Source organism: Lycorma delicatula, chromosome 6 (genome assembly GCF_047948215.1).
Source record: "Lycorma delicatula isolate Av1 chromosome 6, ASM4794821v1, whole genome shotgun sequence".
NCBI lineage: Eukaryota > Metazoa > Arthropoda > Insecta > Hemiptera > Fulgoridae > Lycorma > Lycorma delicatula.
The window spans coordinates 14,431,367-14,455,402 of record NC_134460.1 but is presented as its reverse complement, the minus strand read 5'-3'; the positions used below and the strand labels follow the sequence as shown (position 1 = coordinate 14,455,402).

Genomic DNA, 24,036 nt, shown 5'->3' with positions numbered 1-24,036 from the left:
TGATGTTAGATTACCGTACAATAATTATATTAGTATAACAATTTCTTTTTAATTCAAGTACTGTCTATCAATTCACTTAATTCGTTGATAAAATCTATAAGAAAAATACAATACATATATTCAAAGAGTGAGAAAAGTCTTTTTTCAACTATTTTACATATTTAACGGTTATTTTTTTATAATCAAGATAAAATAAAAAAAATATTTAATTTACCATCATGGTTTTTAATAAACAATAATTTTATTGATGGCAACACACCGGTTGGACCATGATGCTGCAATGGAATCCCAGTCACAGTGGTGTCTGGAGTAATGAGAGGGCGGATAGATTGGCAAAAGAAGGTTCCAAGAAACTGCAACCACAGGCCCCTCTTGAATTCAGTACTGTAAAAAAGATTATTACAGAACAAGGTGAAGGTAAAGGCAAACAAAAAACGTGCAACCAGTGCTAATGCCAAGCAATGGTCTTCATTATTGCTGCCTAATGCGAGAATTCCCCACAACCTTCTGCGAAGTGTCACTGTAGCCTGTTTCAGGATCATTTCTGGACATGACTGCTAGAGTACTCCCCTATATAGAGTTGGATAAACCTATATAGAAGTGGCAGACATCCCTGCGTGTGGGTTATGCAGCTCAGGAGATCCAAAATGAATCCATCCATGGTGTCCATCTCAATACATGTGAAGCACTGACTGAAGTTTGACGATTGCCACAAAGGCAGGAAATATTATCATACCCTATGACAAGTAATCTTTATCGGACTGCTCAATGTAGAATGATGTTAAATCATTAAATATAAAACGTCGTAAACATCTTACGAATGTGACGTTACAGTCTTATTGGTGTAAAAATGTTTATTTCTTGACGACCGACTATTATGAACATAACAATTTTTAATTTAAATATAATTATACATTTGAATTCTGAATTAACATCTTACAAGAAATCCCTGATGATGGAGTAACACCTCCGAAAATAATTGGAAATATATTTTGAAACTTGTTGGTAAGTGGAACTTTAATTTATACAATTGTATTAATGGTGCCAATGGTGGCAAATGATTAGTAAATTAAATCTAAATATAAGAGGCATTGTGAAAAAAAAGAAAAAAAAAGATAATTTATAAAAACAATAGTGTCCTAGTATAAAGAAATAAAATTCATCTGTTTACATTTTTTTTCTGATTATCAGTTTCAAAGCAGTCATTTTTTTAAATCACTAATCCAATTCTTGGTAATAATAAGAACTTTTTTTTGCTAAAGATTATTAAAGTACTTACATAGTTTCAAAAATTTTAAACAAGAGTTTATATCGAAACTGTTAGGAATTTTAATTGTCTGAAAGAAAAAAATACAGTTTTGCTTCATTATGTTAACAGTGAAATAACAAATATTGAAAGTACCAAGTCTAAATTGTGTTCTACCTTTACACCAAATACTATATTTTTTTTTACACAATCTAGAATGATATCACAGAATGTAAAACTATCAAGAAAGCAGATGAAAAATAGGACACCATTTATGTACAATTTTTTTTTAAATCGTCTTTAAATAAATTGGAACTATAATAATAATAATATCACAGAAAATAATAAGTTTTAATAAAGTATAAAGCTCAATTTTTATCATTAGGTGTTTTTGAAAATTAGAACCCTTCAAAGACAAGCTTTCTTTTCATGGTAACCTCAATATTAGAAATATTATTATAGTAATTACAGTCTAATGCTCAGTAATAATTATTCTGGTTGTAACTATGAATCATGTTGTGGAACATGAGATGAATTTTATTCTGTATAAAAATGTGAAATCTGTCTGGATTTGAACCCTGCACTTTATGGTTGAAGAGAAAGGATGCCGATCATTCCAGCATGGAAGTTCATATTAGATATGTAGTCCAATCAAGATAATAGCAAAATTAGAAATTATTTTATACACTATTATCTTATAATTTCTCTATTATAATAAATGTAAGTTGCATAAATTATGAATCGATTATAAAATAATTTATAGATTAAATACAGTATAAACCTGTTAATCTGGACTTTTCAGTCTAGACTTCTGGTTAATGCAGACTGTTCACAGCCTCTCAAATTAATTTTCTAAAGAAAATATAGAAGAAGAAAAAGCAAACAGAACAATAAAATTAACATTTTATGTGAAATCTGCAATTAATTCTTAAAAGCTAATATGTTTTGGTAATAACACGTTATTAGGAAATGTTTTCAAAAAGTAATTAATTTACTTCCCAATAAAGAGATTGTGCAACCTTGTGTGGATATTCCTTGAATGAATGAGTTTCATTTAGCTTTAAGTTATACTATCAAAGCCACTTGTTACTTCTTAAGCTTAATTACATCACCAAAATTACCTACCTACTGTTGAGTTTAATTATCTGTAACCCACACCAGTAGTAACTGAATCTGATGATGAATGTGATGTTTGCTGTTACCTTGGTAGATTACGAGTTAATTCTTCTGTTACCCAAATATATCTTTAAGGAACAGAACCCAAGGATAGCGGAACTTTATTATCTCCCTACTAATCGCAGAGCCTGGATGAATGTCCCTTGCTGCTGGGTCTTTCGTTTATCGAACGGGTCATTATTTATTTAGTGGCGATTATAGATTTTTGTTTTTTATTTATGGACGGAGTTGTTATTTGCGTTTCAGTTCTTTAGACCAAAGAGAAATAATTGACCGGGGCTGAATGTGGGAGTTTAGGTGCATATGAACTTTGTACTCCTAGCGTGATTCCCCTTCAGTCCATCCCCTGAAGCCCTTTCAGTTCTAGTGCCTTTTGGCCTAACAGGAATATGCCTTCCAGGGCCCTAGTGTTTGGAGGAAGCAATGTGATCCTCTTTCCGGAGGGAGTTGCATGTGCTTATATATCTTTAAGTTGTAGAACATATTTTAGTACTATTTATTGACCAGTATTTTCAGTCTTCAATCAAAGTAATCCAGCAATGTTTGCATAAGTTTTATAAATGTTGCAAAAAGTTTGTTGCTTATAATTAAAACAACTTCATAGAATATAAAATACAGATATTTTTAATATATGTAGTGCTTTCTGTATATATATATATATATAAAACACATAATATCCCATATTTTTGTTTTTTTCCTATACACTATTTTAACTGTTAGATTGTCATTTTTTATAATTTTACTATTATAATTATTAGATTCATTTATTGCAATTACATAAAAATTGATATAACTTCTAATTAATGCAGATTTTCACTAGTAAGAATTCAAGTTTAGACTACCAGGTTTCTACTTTATAGTAAATTTTAAATGTAAATATACTATTTTTATAATATATATATATATATAAATAAGTATATATTATTTATACAAAAAAAATATTAATCTTATTATCAAATTATCAGTAGGCCCAATTCTGATTGAAGAGAATTACTGTAATTACACAGTATAAGACAAGTATACAAGATTTTTTTAACATATATTAAAAAAAAAAATTGTAAAAAGACTAGTGTACAAATATTTAAATAAAATTATAATGATATAATATAAGAAGTACTGTCTTTAATTTTATTTAATACTACTGCAGCTTGTAAAGTTGATTAGTAAACTTAAAACACCCCAAAAAACATAATTTCTTTTTTTTGTAATTAGTGAGAAATACTGATATATATACAACAAAGTTCTTATCTTATAAAAAAAAAAAATATGATGTCTATCCCAAAATTAACTTACAATTAGATATTGAAAATAAACCGGTTGCCATAGCAACAACACAATGAATATAAAGTAGCCATTATCATTATTTTCTCTTTTTTTCTGTTTAGCCTGTGGAACCACCATTAGATATTACTTCAGAGGATTAATATAAATGTAGTTTTGTACAGTCTCAGGTCGACCATTCCTTAGATGTGTGGTTAATTGAAACCCAACCATCAAAGAGCACTGGTATCCACAATCTAGTATTCAAATCAGTTTAAAAGTAACTGCCTTTACTAGAGCTATTATCATTCTATCATTTTTTACAACCCATCACAGCCAACCATTCTGTTCAATGCTAATAAAAGAACGGATGATAAAACATGAATGTTTTTTTTTACAAATGTAAGGGTACATTACCACTGAACAGTAATAATATTGTGTGACAAAACTGATGAGAAATTAATGTTAGAAATTAAAAAAGAGCCACTTAGATTTTCATGAAAAAGTAGGTAAAGAACACAACACTTAGTGATAACGTTCTTAAATAGTTCAATATATCACAGATCAAAATATTTAATGATTTCAGAACTCTCAAGTGACTCACAAATATTATTACCAAATCGTCACATGAGAATAATGAAAAGCAAATTGTATTTCTATAACTTAAGTAAGATTGATAAAATTTACAGATAAAACTCAAAGGATTGTCATTTTTTAATATTTTATTCTATTCATGACAATCATTCAGTCGTACAACAACAAGGGATGAATATATTAACAGAATTATGTCTGGTGATGAGACATGATTAAAGTTTCTTGAACAAACAGCCTAAGACAGTATAAGCGGTGGAATCACACTCGTTTAGTTAACAAATTACAAAAAATCAAGCAGGCCCTATTGATTAAGAAAATATTGGGTATAATATTTTGAACCACAATGCAATTTTTTCTGAGAGAATTTATAGAATCTGATACTATAATAATATCAGAAGTTTAATATAGTAATATCAGAAATCAAAATAAATTGTAGATTGGTATACAAATGCACACCCGCACTCTAGAGATTACATAAGACTTTACTTTCACAGTTCTGCTTAGAAATTTATTTTACCAAATTGTTACAGCCTGGACTTGATAATTATTTTCTACCATTATTCATTAAAATGGCTGGGCAATTGGCATTTTTAAATAAATAAGGAATTCATGTACTAAGATCATAACTCATTAGGTATCCAAGTAATGAAGTTACTCGACAAGTGTCTTCTAAAAGGTGTCAAGGTCCAGTAAATACCTGATTGTGGTATGATCATGTAAATATGTAGGTTCTAAATCATGTAATTTTCAATATTTACCAATCAATTGGAAGTCAATTTTGGAATAACTCTTATAAAATTAAAATATTAGATATAACACTAGTAAAAATAAAAGTATAGTATAATTTTTACTAAAAAATAATACTGTATACAACTTAATATAGTTGATAAAAGATCTAAATGACAGTTTATTATTAATGTTATATTATATTAAGTTTAACAAACAAATTTTTAAAACCAAAAACATAGCAAGTTGAAATATTTTAAGTCGCACTTATAAAAAATCCTTTAAATCAGTTTATCGTTTAGAATCTCTTATTTCAAATAGTATCATACAAACTTTCTTAAAACATTCTTTGTTTCTAAATGGTTCTGTAATATTCAAGTTAGATAAAAAGGTCAAAGCAAAATTTTTTGAGCAAAAAAATTTTCAATAAAAGGATTCCATGCTGGAGTTTTTATATAAATGAAAGAAATCTCTCTAACATGTGGGTATTCCCAAATGTTAGAACCTTAATGACATAAAAAAAAAGTATAATTATATTACAGTACAACTGAGCTGAAATAATCTAGAATATTGAATAAAATTTCAACATTAGTATATGGACGAACTGAAAAATATAATCTTAAAAAAAAATTGTCCTTCAATTAGTCTTTTTTATATGTAAAAGTTGAAAATTGGCAAGAATAGGCAACAACCTTGCTAATCAATACGTTTTTATATACCAATCAAACTAAAGATTTATTTATTTACTTATTACACGACTGCCAAAAAATGAGTATATATATATATATATATATATATGTTTGTTCTACCATAGCAAGTCAATGGTAGAACCGATTTAGATGTATATGATGCCACGTTGGAATTCTTACATTAGCAGAAGTGTCATAGGCTATATATATATATATATATATATGTATATGTATATAAAATACTATATATAAAATTGTCTATTGTACATGCTCTTTAATTATCCTATTTTTGTAATTACCTCATATTAAGAGCAATGTTTGAAACGCAAGCACAATTTGCTGCAAATGATGAAGATTATGAGAATAAATGTGGCAATTTACTTGATAATATGTAAGATGGTAAAATCATTATCACTAGTATAACGCTAATTGACACCAGTAACACCAAATATGAAGTCTATTTTACTTGATGTTACAGACGACCTTCCGCTATCTATTTATCAGTAGATGCATAATATAAAACAGCTCCTCCCATCAGCATTATGAGAGAAGAAAGGGCATAGGAATTGGCACGGGTCAAAATGTTTCCAGACAATAGGAATGGGTTTAGAGAATACAAATCAGTGCCCGTAACTCCATTTGACTAATTGAAATCAACGGTAATGAGAGTAAAGAAAAGAGATTACAAACCAATGAGTTGGTCATGGATGTTTTAATAAGTTCCTCTATGATAGAAAGAGGAAGAGGTCGCCAGATTGTAGGTATTGTGGGCTATGCGATACGGTTGAACACACAGTGTTTAACTGTTTTAGATGGGAGGAGGCTAGGAGGGAAGTGCTGGCTATTGTTGGTGACATAACAGCAGATAATGTGATAGAGGCAATGTTGCATAGCCCCAGAAACTTTAACCTAATTGGTAAGATGGTGGGCAACATTCTGAAAAGGAAGGCGATGGAGGGAGTTGAAAAGGAAGAGGATATTACCTAGTGGGGTAGTGTAGGGTGTGGCTGGATAGCCCTGTTCATGAGGAGTGCGATGCTGAGGTGTCGCACTTCCGATGAGTGAGCGGGGACTCCTGCTGTGAGTAGTGTAAAGACCGAGTCCTGATCGGAGGTCCTGTGTGGTGTACCTCTGATTTGAGGCAGGCAATTGAGAAGACCTAGTCCCGGCTGACTGGGTGGTACCCCATGCCGGGGACAGCATAGCCAGCTTTGGCATGGTTGCCTGGAAGGTAAGAGGCAGTGGCACCCCTGGAATCGAGTGTGCTTCTGCGCCGGGTCCAGTCCTAGGGGGATGAGATTTAAAAAAAACAAAAAAACCAATGAGTATCTGTTTTACACCGTCTCAACTGTAGAGTTGCATAAAGTTCTGCAAAATGTTTCTGTTTGTGGTCACTTATGCCAAAATGGAGTTGAGTCTAATAATGTTGTTCAAAAACGTTTTCACCTTGTGATACGTAATAATCGAAAGACTCAGACATATTGGCATAAAGCCTTCCCAGATCCAAAATTTAGGGGCTTTGCACTTCTAAATTACACCGTTGAATAATGATGTGCAATCTTAGGACTTCCTATTTTTTTTTAGTTTTTTGTTTTTGGCAGTCATGTTTTCATTCCTTACTAAATCATAGCTAATCTTTCTTTTTTTTAATGAATCATAACAAAGGTTGATAATCATATTGTTATTTTTATCTTACTTATAACTCTAAATAATTAAATCATTCTCTAAGGTTGAGCAGCTATGATATTCACCATCATATATATCTCGCTTTCCGTCAATCTTTCTTTGTGTAATCAATTGTAGAAGTCTATAACATTATCCTATTATCAAATGACCATACCAATTGCATGTTTTTATAATTTATCTTTTTGTTGAAAGATTGCAACAAATTCAATCTAGACAGTGTTAACAGGATTAAATTTTTACTAATTTTATGGTTGAACAAATAATAATAAAATATTTTTATTTAAATAAATCTTTTTCTTTATTTCTTTTTTGATAAGAAAATATGAAAATAGTTAAAATTTCATTACTGTTAAATTGTTAAAACTAATTTTAAGCTCTATAGCTTAAAATTATCGGAAATGTTTAACAATACTGTTGTCAGTTACTTAAAAAGTCATTTGGTAAAACCAATAAAAATTTGTTATAATGCAAATATGTTAATACAAATTAATTGTTTTCCAGCAGAATATAAATTATTTTATTTACCTAACTTATATATTAAAAAATGATAATAAAAGTAACTGTCATTTAGATCAATTCATGTCAAAGGCAATTTATATAACTGATGATTAGACTTAATGTGTATTTTTTTGTTTTTCTTAATATTAAGAATAATACAAAACTATTAATATTTAGATAAAATTACAAGTTATTTGTAAGCCCTTAATTAACAGGATTAAAAATAATTATAAGCATCACAAAGTAGACCATATAAGTTGTTCAGGGTTTATTGCGAGCATAACAACGTCAGAGCAGTCTGAAGATGATGGAGGAAAACACTCAGGTTATACAGAGTGATATTTTAGTCCTGTTACCCAATTTTAAATGTAATTTAAGAAATGAAAATTTAGGTGAAATAAAGAAATCTATTTGTTACTTTCAAAAGAGATTTAATAAAAAGCTTTTACTTACATAATTGTTAAAGAATATGCTCAAAATGCCCACCCCTTGCGATTATACATGCACGGACTCTTTTCAGCATATTAGCAGAAACCTTTTTAAGAGTTGCATTCGAAATATTCGTGATTAAGTCTGTAATATTGACTTTAAGTTCATCAACAGTGTGAGGATTGTTTTTGAAGGCCTCGGACTTAATATAGCCCCACAAAAAGTAGTCAGGAGATGTGAGGTCAGAGGACCTTGGAGGCCATAAGGCCTTACTTATTATTCTATCATCAAATTATCATTGATTTTCTTGCAGAAAATCCATGGTTTCTCGAGATTGTGGCATGTAGCGCCATCTTGCTGAAACCAGCAATACCGTTCTTGAGGTTCCAGGAGGGACACAAATTGGCACACAATATTCCTGTATACTTCACCATCTATTGTCTGTTCGAAGAATACGGGTCCGACTATACGATGACGAGATATCGCACACAACACACCAATTTTTTCAGGATGCAAAGATTTGTCTAGTAAGCATTAGGATTTTCAACCGCCCAGATTCGACAGTTTTGACTGTTTACATAACCATTGAGATGGATCCAAGCTTCATCACTAAAGAACACTGTTTAAAAAATTTGATTCCATTATCGTTTACGAGAGACCTAAATGAACAGCAATATTGTAATCGCTTGTTTTAATCTGGAGGCTGAAGCTCTTGGACTAATCGTACGCGATACGGATACAATTTCAATTTTTTAGCAGCTTTCTGAACACTCGAATATGACAAACCGACTTGTGTGGAAAGTTTTCATAAACATTTCCGTGAAGAATTGAGCAATCTTGTTTTCACATTCTTTAAAACATCATCTGTCAAGCGAGCTGGTCGACCACTACGTTTTCTGTCGCAAACACTACCTGTCTCTCAAAATCGGTTTGCTAGCCTAGAAATTTCTGGCGAAGGACCAACAAATTTAATTTGAAATGATTCTTTTACACCAGCTTACGATTTCGTAGCAAAATATTGTTCAAGAATGAAAACTCATTGTTCTATGGTAAAAGACATTCTGTTCATAACACAACTGAAAATGGCACAAAAGTTTACACAGATCAACGAGAATCAACTCACACTGCCGTATCTATACCGGTTGAGTAGTACTACCAACTTCGTGTCACTAAAACAAAATTTCCCTTTCTTAGAAAACAAATGACCAGACATTAACAATTGGGTAACAGGACTAAAAAATCACCTGTATAAAAGAATTCAAGCAACTTGCATATTAAAAATCGAAACTTTAAGACACAATACTGTGCCAACAATTTACCAATTGTTACAGGAAGGATGTTGTGATGATACTGTAGATTGCAGCACAATATACCATTATATAAAAAGTTTAAGTTGAAAAGAAGAAATATAGCAGATGAGCCATGCTTTGGCTGATCGTCTACTTATATAGACAACACAAGAATCGCTAATGTTACCACAATGATCGACGAAGACCATCACACGACAAGAGAAATCAAAAATCAAACCAGAATACCATAAAATATAGTATTCACCACATTTTAACAGCACATCAGCACAAAAAAAAATTCAGAGCACGTGGGTACCACACAAGACTAATGAAGACACCAAAAGGAATGCATCCTTGAAACTGCACAAGAACTGTTTACACATTATGTAAGGGAAGGCAAGCAGTTTTTTAATAGAATAATTACTCCTGATGAAACATAGATACGTCATTTCAAACCTGAACTGAATTCATAAAGCATTTGAAAAAGTCAACATTATCAGAGACCAAAGAAATGTCATTACATGCACTCAAAAGTGAAACAAATAATGATTTTCATTTACAATAAAGAGTATATTACTGTTGGGGACAAGGTGCCAAATAGTGTAAGTGTGACTAGTGCTTACTAGAGAAACTCCATTTGGAAGGTTTTGAAACCAAAACTACATGCAGAAAAATATGATAGTGTTGTTTCAATTATGCCTACATATTGCGAGTTCTTTCGGTAATATTTTTATCAATTATGCTTGGGAAACGATCGGTGTACTATAAATTGATTTGGTGTACAAATAAATTTTCTTTGAATCCTGAAGAATGGTGCATTATTTTTAGGGACAACCCTAATAAGTAAATATAATTAAAATGATAACTGGTTATTCATTAACAATTAATTTTCTACAGATTTCAGAATAAAAATAAAATTAAGAATAACTGAAAAAGCATTATAATTATCATATCTTTTTTAATGAAAATTTTATTTTTTTATATTTTTAGTTAAAATATGAGTGGACCAATCTTTATATTTAGCCTCTGAAACTACCGTAAGGTATTACTTCAGAGGATGAATGAGAATGATATGTGTAAATGTAAATAACGTGTAATCTTACACAGTCTCAGGTTGACCATTCCTGAGATGTTTGGTTAACTGAAACCCAACCACCATGAACACCAGTATTCAAATTTGTATAAAACTGCCTTTGCTAGGATTTCAAACTTCAAAATCAGCTGATTTGTGATAAAGAGGTGCCCTCTATAACAATCCAGTTGGTTAATATGAGTGGATTAATAGAAAAACACTATTGGTATGACTTAAAGGCCATTCACAAGAAACAAAAAAAGTGAGAAATCTTTATAAAAATATAAAAAAAGACATGCAGAGCAATGACATTAAGTGATCACTGCTGTGTGTGAACAAAGTCTGAAATTTGGGAAAATTATTTATAACCACTAACAGAAGGAGGAGGTCCTCAATTCTATCTGTAATTATATTTTTATATTCATTCAAGGCTTACTCTTCGTCAAATGGATTAATTATTTTTTATTTCATAGATAAACTTCTTCTCCTATTATAAGTTTTTCTATATAACTTAAGTGGAAGGCTTTTTTAAACAAAAAATAAATCATCTACCATTAACAATTAGATGAAACTTTTAATTTTTTATTTCCCGGCTGTACAATAATAATGTACAACTATAATATGCACTACATATTATGTAAGAGAAAGTATGCTAATCAGGTCAAATTTTGAAACTTGGGGTTTTTGTAGATCTTGGCATTTCATGACCCCATCTAACAAAAAAAAAAATATTAGCACTGAAAAATTCCAGAAGGATGTCTATACTCGTATGTGTATACATAAATCAATACGTAAATCAATCGGTTAGAGATGAAAATGCAAGTTTTTTAGAAAACGTTTTTCATATTTTTCAACATAATCTCCTTTTAGGAGGATACACTTTTCCCAACGTTACCATTTTTTTAGACCCTCTAAAATATAAGATTTGTCAAACTCTTCAAAATAGGCTTCTGTCTCAACAGTGACCTCTTCGTTTGAGTCAATTTTTTTGCTGCATGCCAAGTTTTCATGTTGGGGAACAGAAAGAAGTTGCAGGGAGCCAGGTCGAGCGAATGCAGTGGATGCAGCAGCAATCCATGCAATTTTGCCGTGAAGATTCCGGATGAGTGAACTGGTGCATTTTCATGATGAAACAGCGCTTCTTTCTTTGCCAAATGGGACCGTGTCTGTTTCAATTTCTCATTAAATCTGTCCACTAATTCACTGCAGTACTGCCCCATGATTGTGCTTCCTTTTTCCAGAAGATCTATTAGTATTATTCCCTTCGCATTCCCAAAAATCATAGCCATGACCTTTCTGGCCAATGGGACCACCTTGGTCTTCTTTGATTGGAAAAACAGGCTGATTTGCCTGGAAAAACCCATTGTTTTGATTGTCGTTTGGTCTCTGGTGTATAGTAATGGATCCAGGTTTCATCAACCGTGATGACTTGATGTAAAAATTCCTGCGGATTTCGCTTAAAGAAATCCAACTGCACTGCTTCAAAGTTGACAACCTCTGCTTGTTGTCCAAAGTGAGCAATTGTGACACACATTGAGCCAACATCTTTCTGATTCTTAACTTATCATGCAAAATATTTATTGCTGTTCGATATGACACATCTACAGCTTCTGCTACTTCGTGCACTTTCATTTGGCGATCAGCAAGAATCATGTCACGGATCTTTTCAATGGTTTTCTCAGTAATCACATCCACTGGCGACCTGGGCGCTCCTCATCAAAAACAGATGTACAGGCACATTTAAATTTATTAAATCAATATCTCAGAGTTGTCATAGATGGTGAAGAGTCTCTATAGGCAGAATACAACTTTGCTTTTATTTCTTCGCACATTTTTCCATCCAAAAATTAAAAGCGAATTACAGATCGATATTGTTTTTTCCTATTGTATCGAAAAACACCAAACATATTTAATACAAATGGCTGTCAAATAAAAACTAACCTATGAATCAGTCTGCAATTTTGTACAGGTCGTTTGACAGATGATACTGTAGTAATTCCTCAACAACACCAAGTATCTTCAAATAGGATACTTATTGATCAACCCTCATATGTTGGCCTGTTTTTTTGCTTGATATCTTCAGAATGGATATAATTTGGCACAATGATTTCTATATAAAAGATATTGATATCGTTTAATTTTGGACAGAATTGGTCAAAGAAGCACGATGATATGGACATCATGGGAAATGTATCTCAAAGTTTTATTCAAACCATAGGCAAAATTTTTCACATAATTTAATAACCCTTTGATAGCTTAGATAATTTCTAATGATTGTCTAATTTCCATTTCCTTAGGTACAAAATTTAAAAAAAGACCAACCTTTTAGAATCTCTTTTTTGATTGATCTATATACTTTACCATTGTAGCTATATATGCTATACCACCATATTGCTATAAGTGGGAAAATAAAAATTCTGAATCCAACCACAGTCAAAAATAAAAACAGACAACATAAAACTGTGCTGAAGTGAATGAAACATACTGGTAAGATTACAAATGATTGTACATATTATGATTATAATCAACATCTTAGTAAAGTTCCAAACACATAGTTGAAAAAACATAAACGTAAAAAATGTAATAATAATAATATTAAAGAATGATTGACCTGATATGCGAGGGCATTCATAATAATGCTATAAGGTACAAGGCCAAGAGGGTGAACTTCTCTCATTAACACGTTGGCTGGTATTTTGTGAAATTGGATATATTCAAGAAAATTACCAATAACATCTTTTAATACCATATTCTGATTACTGTCACAATACTTTTTGCTCCACATTAATGCTGCCTGCAACAAAAATATCATTATATAATTTAAAAAATTAATAAAAATCTTACATACAATTTTTTGAACAACTGAAGAAAATAATCTAATAAATCAGAGATAATACAAACAACTAACTCTTATTTTGTCATCAAAATAAGAACAGTTTAAAACTGTAAAAAAAATTAAGTATTACTTTCCAATTTTTAGTGTAATTATTTGTAATCAGTTTTATTTTTATTTTTTTTAAGTTTACACGTGCACAAATAAATAGAACTTTAATTTGATTGTACATAAAAATACATTACACAGAACATAACATTATACGATTAATTACAAACAGAAAAACAAATTTTAAGATAAAAAATTGATGATTTTGAAATGCACTTAAATTTTTTAATACACACACACATGAAATAATATTATGGTAAGAAATATATAAATGTAAAAAATTATTACAAAATAATTTACTGTTCAGATGTTCATAGTATGTACACGCTGAACAGTATACAGATAAATAGTTTTATTTTAAATAAACTAGTGGGAGAATTTTTTTAAAGATTTGGCAACTTATTAAGTATTGCAACAGTCGTGACCTGTCAAAATAGTCCAAGACTAAATAGCCTTGAAAAAATAGGCTATTCTAAAATAGCCTGACTAAATAAACCTGACAAAAAAGTTGGAAGATCCATACTAGGTTTTCATCGACAATGAAAAAAAATTGATTGACGATTAAAAATTTTATTGTAGTTGAAGATACAAAACTACATATTTCAGGGTTGTCCTCAATATCCTTTTCGGTCACCGGTGTAAATGCTGTACCCACTAAAGCAGCAACCATTCCATATAGGCTTTGTATAACTACATCATCGTTATCCAATTCCAGTTTTGTAGAGTAATACGGGTACATGATATTTTTCTTTTCATTTGAATGAACAAAACCTGATGTGTGACCTATTTCGTGGAACTGTAATCCCACTGTTCTTCAGAGTCTATATGGATTTCAACTAAGGAATTATTTCTCACAGAGTAAACCGCATGAGCTAGTAATAAACCTTCACCATCGAATTTTACTAGAGATAGTGATGGTTTCCAGCTATCATTATTGTGACTACCTTGTTTGTTTAATATCAGTACACCAGGATTATTTCAGTTGTGGTAAAATGAGAGTCCTAAGAGAACAGACCACATCTCAAAACGCTCTCTCAGCGATATCTAAAAGACTTTGCTTTACCAACATATAATGCCAAGACAGTCTCAACTTTCTCTATATTATAGAACGGGTCTATAAAAGTTTGAAAAATCCTGCTCGCCGCAACAAGGTGTCTTTGTTAATTGCCGGGTTTCGTTGTTCAGTTCACCATCTATCAGCAACTTATGGTTTCTTGAAACAGCATTACGGCTTCTTTAATAAGTTTTTAGTCTTTGATTTTATTATCATTCTCTAAATAGCCAAACGTAGCCAGGTAATCTACCACAGAACTATTATGGTCTTTACCTCTATACTAATGAACTGCTGCTGTTAGCTCTGAACTAAACATATGTAGTATGGTATTAATTGATTAGTATCAATTCATGTGCATACAGATGTAGATCAACCGGTAAATATATACACAATAGCATCGGCTGGAACTCCAGCTGTTGAAAGGTATCATTCTCTTGTGAACAACATTTTCTTGTGGTATGTTTTATTTTTACTGAATTTGCCTCAAACATTATGAGGCATTTACTCACTAGTAGCTTACTTAAATGCAGAACAAGGCGCAGGGTTCCTGCTTCTGCGAACTCAGTTAGCTAGTTCAGATGGCAACGAAGTAGGACAATCAAGATGTCCTACAGAATCCAAAGTGAAGGCTAAGACGAGTCAAAATTCACTGATGTAAATGTCTACAAAAATGTTTACATCGGTGGCATCCCAATGAGGCCTGCCTAATTACTTTGAGATGTAATCAGTTACAGGGTCAAAAGACGACCTCCGTTAAGCCCATCAGGGCTGCGAACGGGGGCGTGGGTGTGGAGAGTGGCAACCAGAATCATCACAAGTCTTCCCCAATGGGGGTTGGGATGATGAAAGGTATCATATATTCATTGCAATTTACCACTTGCTATAAAATGCTTCATTTCGATCTTTCACTTTTATTGTGGTGCCAATAATTATTAGTATGGCGTCATAGCTGATGAAATACAGGTGACATCATGGGTTACATAGGTTAGTTGTGACACCCATGATCTTCAGTAAATGAAAGTTTGATAAAACATTAAAAAATTGAACATCACAAAATTTAACCTTTGTTTTTTTCCCTCTTCCGATCTTTACCTTTTCCCCTCATCCCTTATTCCTTTTTCCATCTTGCCTTTTATGCAAAAATATTTCTTTTATGTAAATAATAGATATTCTGAATAGGAGCCAAATTGGACCATAAATACAATTTTTTTGAAATATCTTGACCCCTGTGCCACCTAGCGGGTCCAAACTAATTTAGAAACCTTCAAAGGCATGCACACAACTACTCATGAAAGTTTTGTTGCAATCAGATGAATGTATAGGATATATATATATATATATATATACACACACACACATATAGTATATATATATATATATATAAGATCACTTATTATTATCTTTAAAGTATGTAATTTTATTATAAGACAAATTTGATTAAAATCCAACTTAAAATAAAACAAAATCTACCTGAAACTTTGTAAATTCATCAGCTCTCAATTCTTCTCTCGCTAAAATTAAACTAACAGCATGCTGTGGTAATAAATTAAATGAACCAAGGTTTAAAACCTCATTACCATGTTCGTCAACAAACTCAAGAACCTGAAAGTTGTGAATAAAATACAAGTAAGTAAATAAATAATTAAAACAAAAGATAATCTGATAATTATAAACAATTAAGAACTTGCCTCACCTATTTAGTCCAAAAATAATATATAGCGCTTAATTCTTAATTACAAAATTTTTGGTTTCGATTCTGTGTAATTTACGAAGGGTGTAACTTGAATGAAAGGTGTTTCCAATGAATAATTTCAATTTTAACAAACAACTTAGATCCTAAATAAGATATATGAAAAATTTTATTTAAATCAGAGGTGAGTTCCTAATTTTACATAATTACAGAAAATTTGTATGGCAAAAATTAGAAAATCATTTTTAATTTTATACTACACCAGTAATTACAAGATTATAATAAACTTTATAATTACCGACAAAAACCATCATAAATAAACCAAAATTAATAGGAAGCTAAATGTAAACTTACGAATTTACATAAGTATTTTCAAATCCAATGAATCATCAATTATTTTAGGTAATGTATTACCTTTGTCATAGGTAAAACTGATAGTTAATATGATCAGTTGAATTAAAATTTGATTTCAACTAAGCTAGCTATCAATTCAAGTGTGGCAATTTAAATAATTCATCATTTTTAATATTCAACTATTTATTTATGAATGTTCATTTATGTTTATATTTCTAGACCCGTTGGATTGGTCTAGGACAGATTCCCAAACTGTGAAGGGAGGGAGTGAGAGAGATAGGTGGGGAAGAGTAATTCATACAGCATATAATACAGTAGCATACAGTTTTCTTGTCAAATTCAATAATTTTTTTGAGTTCTTTTCACAATTATGCATTATGTTTTTGTTTTTTTTAAATACAATTGCGAAATAAAAATACATAAGTATAAAAATTTCATAATCATCTAAATAAATCTATGAAAAATAAAATCAGCAAAGACATATATGGTAAGGTATGACTAAATAATTAAATACAAATAACTAAAAAATGATTTCCTACTTGTTACCAGAAAAACAGTATATTTATAACACCAACAGTTCAAAACTGTTATGATAAAATTAAAAAATATAATTAACTACCCAATAATGTACGAGGCTGAAGAGTAACACAGCCAGTATGTATGTATTCAATCAACTGTCTAAATACGTCTGGTTCAAATTCTTCAATAATTAATGTAAAATGCTGATTTGAAGCAGGCTAAATAACAAATAATAAAAACAATATGTAAATAAATAACATTATTAATAAATAATACTAAGATAATTTTAATATTAAAGGTGAGGCTACATCAGATGCTGACTTGATTAGAGTAAATGCACTTGAGTGCGGCTTCCAGGCCAAATATGAGTTTACTTTGTTGTAAAACCTTGCTAAAGAAGTATATCCATTCTACTCACACTCTGAGATTTGTACTAACAAACTCCAGATTATGAATTTGAATTTTTGGTGCACAGTGAAAAGAAAACAAAAATGGATGAATAAATATGTAAAGAAAAAAGATAAAAATATGGAAATTTCCACTCATTAATTTGTAAATTTTATTTTCAGTTTTGTTTATTATAGTATTCTCCCATATTAAATCTGTCAATTTTCTTTTTTCTATTTTATTAGTAAACTGAAATGGTTATTAAACTGTACTCTTTAACAAACAAAATGTGTACACCAAATATTAAGGAGAGAAACACAAATCAGTGTTCTCAAAACTATTTCGAAGAGGTAGGGGAACTTGATTAAGTATAAACCCAACAGCACTACACAATTTTATCTGTGAAGTCAAGTCTAATCAGGAAATAATTTAATTGTCCTCATTAGAAAATGAACGATTGGATTTTCTAACATAATCGCAGTCTAGTCAGGTAAAGTCAAGTAAGAGTCAGTGTAGCTTCACTTAAATAATAACAAATCTAATAAAATATATCATATACTAATGAATTGCTTATTACAGATAAACCCAAGAAATCAAATTTTATTTATTGAAATCAAATTTTATTTATTGAACAGCATTACAAAACATAGAAACACTTTAAAACAATTAAATATTAAATAACTTACTCTCAAAATACTATTTTTTTTTTTTTAGAGCTAATTATAAGCACATTATTCAAGAGAGTTACTAGTAGTAACACAACTGTTAATGTCACCTATTTTAAAATATTAAAAACCCGTTCAAATATGTACTTGAATAATATAATTAATCTATATTGCGTTTTAATATGATATTTTTTGAATAATTTTGTGCAATAGTGAAATTTTGCGCAGAATTGTGGATAAATTTGGTGTCATTTTTTTGCACAATTTCTACACAAATTTTGTGCAATTGTGAATCTTATATTGTTCAAAAATACTGAGATATCGTACACACAAAATTTATATGTTGTGTTTAAATGTCTTTATATGAGTCTGTTCTGTTTCTGAGACGATTTGCAATAATCCTGAAGTCTAATCTGTATAATAATAGGTTGCTGTATTTATTATAGTATATTTTTTTATTGTTTTCTATAATCTGTTTGTCAATTTGAAAGAAGCACCATATTCCTTTATTATTAAACATTTTCAGGGATTGTTTAAAGATCAGCAAAAGGCTCTTTTCCGAGAATGTTAGCCATTTTACGTAATTGTTGGTTAATATATGTTAGTTGTTTTTTGTTATGAAGCAGATGAGGTTCAGTCAGAAAGTTCTCAGCCTTAAACAGAGATGGCAGAAATATGTCAACGATTTTTATAAAGTATGATCTTTTAGATAGTGTGTTGCAAAATTCCAGATGAATGAGTTCAGTTGCTTGTTTCTGATAATAAAGTAAAGCAAACAGGGTTCGATATTTTCTGAAAATTGGATAAAATTGGGTTCAAGCTATTATAAAGTATTTTGCTTTAAAAGGTTTACAAACCCATATGGATATAGAAAAAAGAGTTAGATTCCATTTTATAGGTATTTTCCCCCTTTGTTTTCAATAAAAAAATAAATCAATAAAAAATTTATCTGCTTAATTTAAACATGGTCACACATAAATTCAAGATGATAAACACCTAAAAACTAACAAAACCATCATAAAAATCTACAGTTTTGTACTAAATTATCACCAACTGAAGGTAAGCGAGCTTACTGATATGACAAACATCTCGACAGACTGTCCCACTATATTTTACATAATCTTTTAGGTATGAAAAAGCTTTCTACTTGATGAATGCTGCATTTGTTAACAATCAACCAAAAATGCATTCAATTGAACACTTCTAAAGGGTGTTTGGAATTATTTAAATGTGATTTCACTGAGTTTCTTCAACATTTTATAACAGTAGATGAAATATGGACTCACTATTATATATTAGACATGAAATAGCAGTCCAAACAGTGGGTGGGAGCAAGTGAAAGTGCATTAAAGAAAGCGAAAATGGTTGCATCTACAGAAAAAGCCGTAGCTGCGGTTCTTTGGATTCACATGGTGTGGTACTCATAGAATATCTGGAAAAAGGCAGGACCATCACTGCGAATATTAAGTTTCATTACTGATATTATTGAAATGTGCTATTAAATTGTCTACATTTGGCCAAAAGGACTCTTTCACCACAGTAACACGCCTGGGGATTGCACATACATCTCAGGTTGCATCCTGGCTGAAAAACTCCATGACCGCCAGTGATTCCCAGACTTTTCTAAGTCAAAGCACCCTTTCCAAGTCGCAGATTTTCAATTAAAATTTTTCCATGGCGCCCTACCCTAAGTAAAAGTATGACTACCTGTAAGTAAGTGATAAAAATAAATAAAAATCGTGTATCTTCATTTTTTTTTACTTTAACATTAAATTAATAATTATAAATGTCTTGTTTTAATTAATTATGAAGCTTTTACAATATTTTAAAGCACCCCTGTGAAGAGATCGTGGCTCCCCAGGGTGCCATGGCGCACAGTTTGGGAAACACTGACCTATGCTTTAACTTGCTTCCACATGACTGTATTCACCAAATTTGGCTCTCAGCAATTGCTTTTTCTTTCTAAACCTGAAGAGGTAGCTCATTAGATGAAGATTCACTTCAAATGATGTGGTCAAATCTGAGACAAGCATTTATTTTGAATTCGACAAGTCACATTATACTGAAGGTATTAAAAAAATGGAAAGTTACTGGTCTAAATCTATCTAACTGCAAGATGATTATGTTGAAAATAAAAATTTCTGAAAAATCTTTTATTTCCTCTGTCAGATATAGAACTTTGAAACAGCCCTCATACAGGTAGTATGCTTCAAGAGAAAACAAAAAACATACCTTAACCAACAATTTTTTTTTTTTTGAGTTCTAATTAACTTTGAAAGATCCGATGGGAAAAATTGTTCCAGTGTTTTGAAAATAAATCAATAAATATTTAATAATTCTATTAGCTGGTTTTCCAATGATACTTTTAATAACTAATCATGGTTTTATAATACATATAAATTTAAATGACTTGCCATTAATTGAATAATTTCAAAACATTTTTTGATTGTATTATACAAATTCTGCATTGTTTTTGCTAAAACAAATGTTATGATTTAAAAGTAAGATTTTTATATTTAACATAGTATTTTTATACTGAACAGTGTTTTTTCTAAACTGCATATTTAACCATAATTACATATAAATTCTCTTCCTTCTGTTAAAATAAGGTAATATATTTTTTTCAAAAAATATACAGTGAAAAAAGAATTAAAATAATAATACATAAATAAGTTATTCAAAAACTAAACTCCTTTCTGGTTATTGAAAATAAACCAGTTATCACAGCAACATGATGCATGTACAACAGCTACTAACATTTATAATTCTGTTACACACTCATCTGTCATCCATAAGTAAACAACAAGTAATGTAAAGCTGTCATTGTTTCACACACCAACTATAGAAGTGAATAGCATAATTAGTTTTCTACATATGAAAAAAGACAGAACTGCAAGATCATATTTATGAAAGTTTAGTTATGAATAATTAGTGCAAGAAATTTATAGAAAGAATAAGACAAAAGAAAATCTAAGCAAACAATATGGAACCAAGAAGTGGATGGAATACAACCGTTTTTAAACTGAAAAAGATTTCTCAACTGAATCAATGGAACATGCACCACAATAAAATTATAATTTCATTACAAATCTTTAAAGATATAAAATATTTTATAATAGATAAGTTATTAATAATTACAGATAGGCATTCACGTAAATTTATTAGAAATTTAAAAGATGATATTAAATTAAGAAGGAAATGAAGAAAAAATTGTCTAATGAACATAAATTAAAAAATATTTAATACACTTTTGTCAATTTTCCCTTTTTCCTAAAAAAAAAAACACCCAAAAAGAAAAATCAAATTATCTGCTATTCAAAATCTTAAAACCTGATATTTTACAGCAAAAAAAAATTATCAAAATATTAAGAAATAAATAAAGGATAAATTAAGCAATGAAATAAGAGAAAAGAATATTTACTTGATAAAAAATTTAATATCTTTCTTATCTGACTAATGAAAATATAAATTTCTTATTTTTTGACAAGACAATAAATAAAAAATATTTATCATAATGCATTAATTAATTCTTATGCATTCAAAGTTTGATTCTTTGTAGTTTCTTTATTTATACTTTCTCAGTGAATACAGCTAGAATAGCTAAATTAAAGAGAAAAGTATTACGATCATGTCAAAAATGGGGTAATGAGTTTTATTCGAAATATTTCCGTTTTACGATCCAACTAGTTGTAAATAAAAAACGTACTTAAATAAAAAATAAAGAATGTTCCCTATCACCATTACTTTTTAATCTTTACATAGAACTAGCAGTTAATGATGTTAAAGAACAATTTAGATTTGGAGTAATAGTACAAGCTGAAAAGATAAAGATGGTATGATTTTCTGATGATACAGCAATTCTAGCTGAGAGTAAAAAGGATTTAGAAAGAACAATGAACGGCATGGATGAAGTCCTATGCAAGAACTACCACATGAAAATAAACAAGAACAAAATGAAAGTAATGAAATGTAGAAATAACGAAGATGGACCACTGAATGTGAAAATAGCAAGAGAAAAGATTATGGAAGTAGACGAATTTTGTTATTTGGGAAGTAGAATTACTAAAGATGGACGAAGCAGGAGCGATATAAAATGCTGAGTAGCACAGGCGAAACGAGCCTTCAGTCAGAAATATAATTTGTTTACATCAAAAATTAATTTAAACGTGAGGAAAACAGTTTTGAAAGTATATGTTTGGAGTGTCGCTTTATATGGAAGTGAAACTTGGACAATCGGAGTACCTGAGAAGAAAAGATTAGAAGCTTTTGAAATGTGGTGCTATAGGAGAATGTTAAAAATCAGATGGGTGGATAAAGTGACAAAAAAAGAGGTGTTGTCGCAAATAGATGAAGAAATAAGCGTTTGGAAAAATATAGTTAAAAGTAGAGATAGACTTATAGGCCACATATTAAGGCATCCTGGAATAGTCGCTTTAATATTGGAGGGACAGATAGGAAGGAAAAAATTATGCAGGCAGGCAACGTTTGGAATATGTAAAACAAATTGTTAGGGATGTAGGATGTAAGGGGTATACCGAAATGAAACGACTAACACTAGATAGGGAATTTTGGAGAGCTGCACCAAACCAGTCAAATGACTGAAGAAAAAAAATTTTAATGTGACTATAAATAAGAATATAAAAAATAAAAAAATTTAACTAACTGAAAAGTTTTTTATCAGGCAAAAATAAAGCATTTATGCTTTAAATTAAGAAAGCATTGTTACTAGACATTTTTTATTCATTTTAAAGCAAATTCATATGGCTTTAGTAAAAACTTAGTCATAAAAAAACCTAACGGAACTTTTCACAAAAAAAAAACTGTTAACAAATAGGTTTTTTTTATTAATTTTATTGTTTTATTTTTTAGCAATAAAAAGATAATTGAATTTATTTTTTTGGATATTGAATTATTCATTTTATTTCCATTCACTTGTAATATGTAAGTAGTCTAGATAATGTATAAGAATCTACAATACAAAAATTTATTTAATACATTAACTAGTTCTGGTACAAAACAATTATGCATCCTTGATTGAATATCTATAAGGTTAATATACAAATTTATTTTAAAATTAACTTTTTAATTACAAATCAAATCAAGTTTATTTAAATATAACTTTTCTAAACCCATGTCATAACGTTTAAATATGCATTTGTAGAAATTTTTAACAAATAATGATTCTAAGAAAAAACCCACTATAACATATGTAGATATAATCTACATGAATACACAAACAAGTATATACTAATTAACAAACAGAATTCATATTTTATTCTTTTTTACCGCATTTTAAATATTTTGTTAAAAAAACTAACTGACTAAAAATATTGATATTTTGAAAACAAAATATTTATTAAATTTTATTTGATTTTTTTGCAAAATGTTGAATATTTAAAATAATATTCGTCATTTTATAGAAAAAAATCAATCTCAATCACCCTATCACCTCACTTCCTCCTGAAATTCTCGCACTTCATATATAAACATTAAAAATAATTATTATAAAATTTGTTCTAAATTATTATAAGCTTTATTGTTCAAAAAAAGGTTATGATAACATTCATTTCAACTCTTATTAAGTTTCAGTAAAAAAAAATTGACACAAAGATGCATTCACATTCTCTGGTGAGGGGGGGGGGGTGATTGGATGTGACCCTGGTAAAACTGGTATTGTATAATTCAACACAGTTTTTGAACATTTAATAACACATAATTGTCTTCTTTTTACTAATAATAATATACTATAATCTTATTCTAT

General features: G+C 29.9%; 1 pseudogene; it reads right to left on the bottom strand.

Annotated features, from left to right (window-relative positions):
- LOC142326567 (putative HERC2-like protein 3) overlaps positions 1–24,036 on the bottom strand; it is an 80,249-nt pseudogene that overhangs the window by 31,150 nt on the left and 25,063 nt on the right.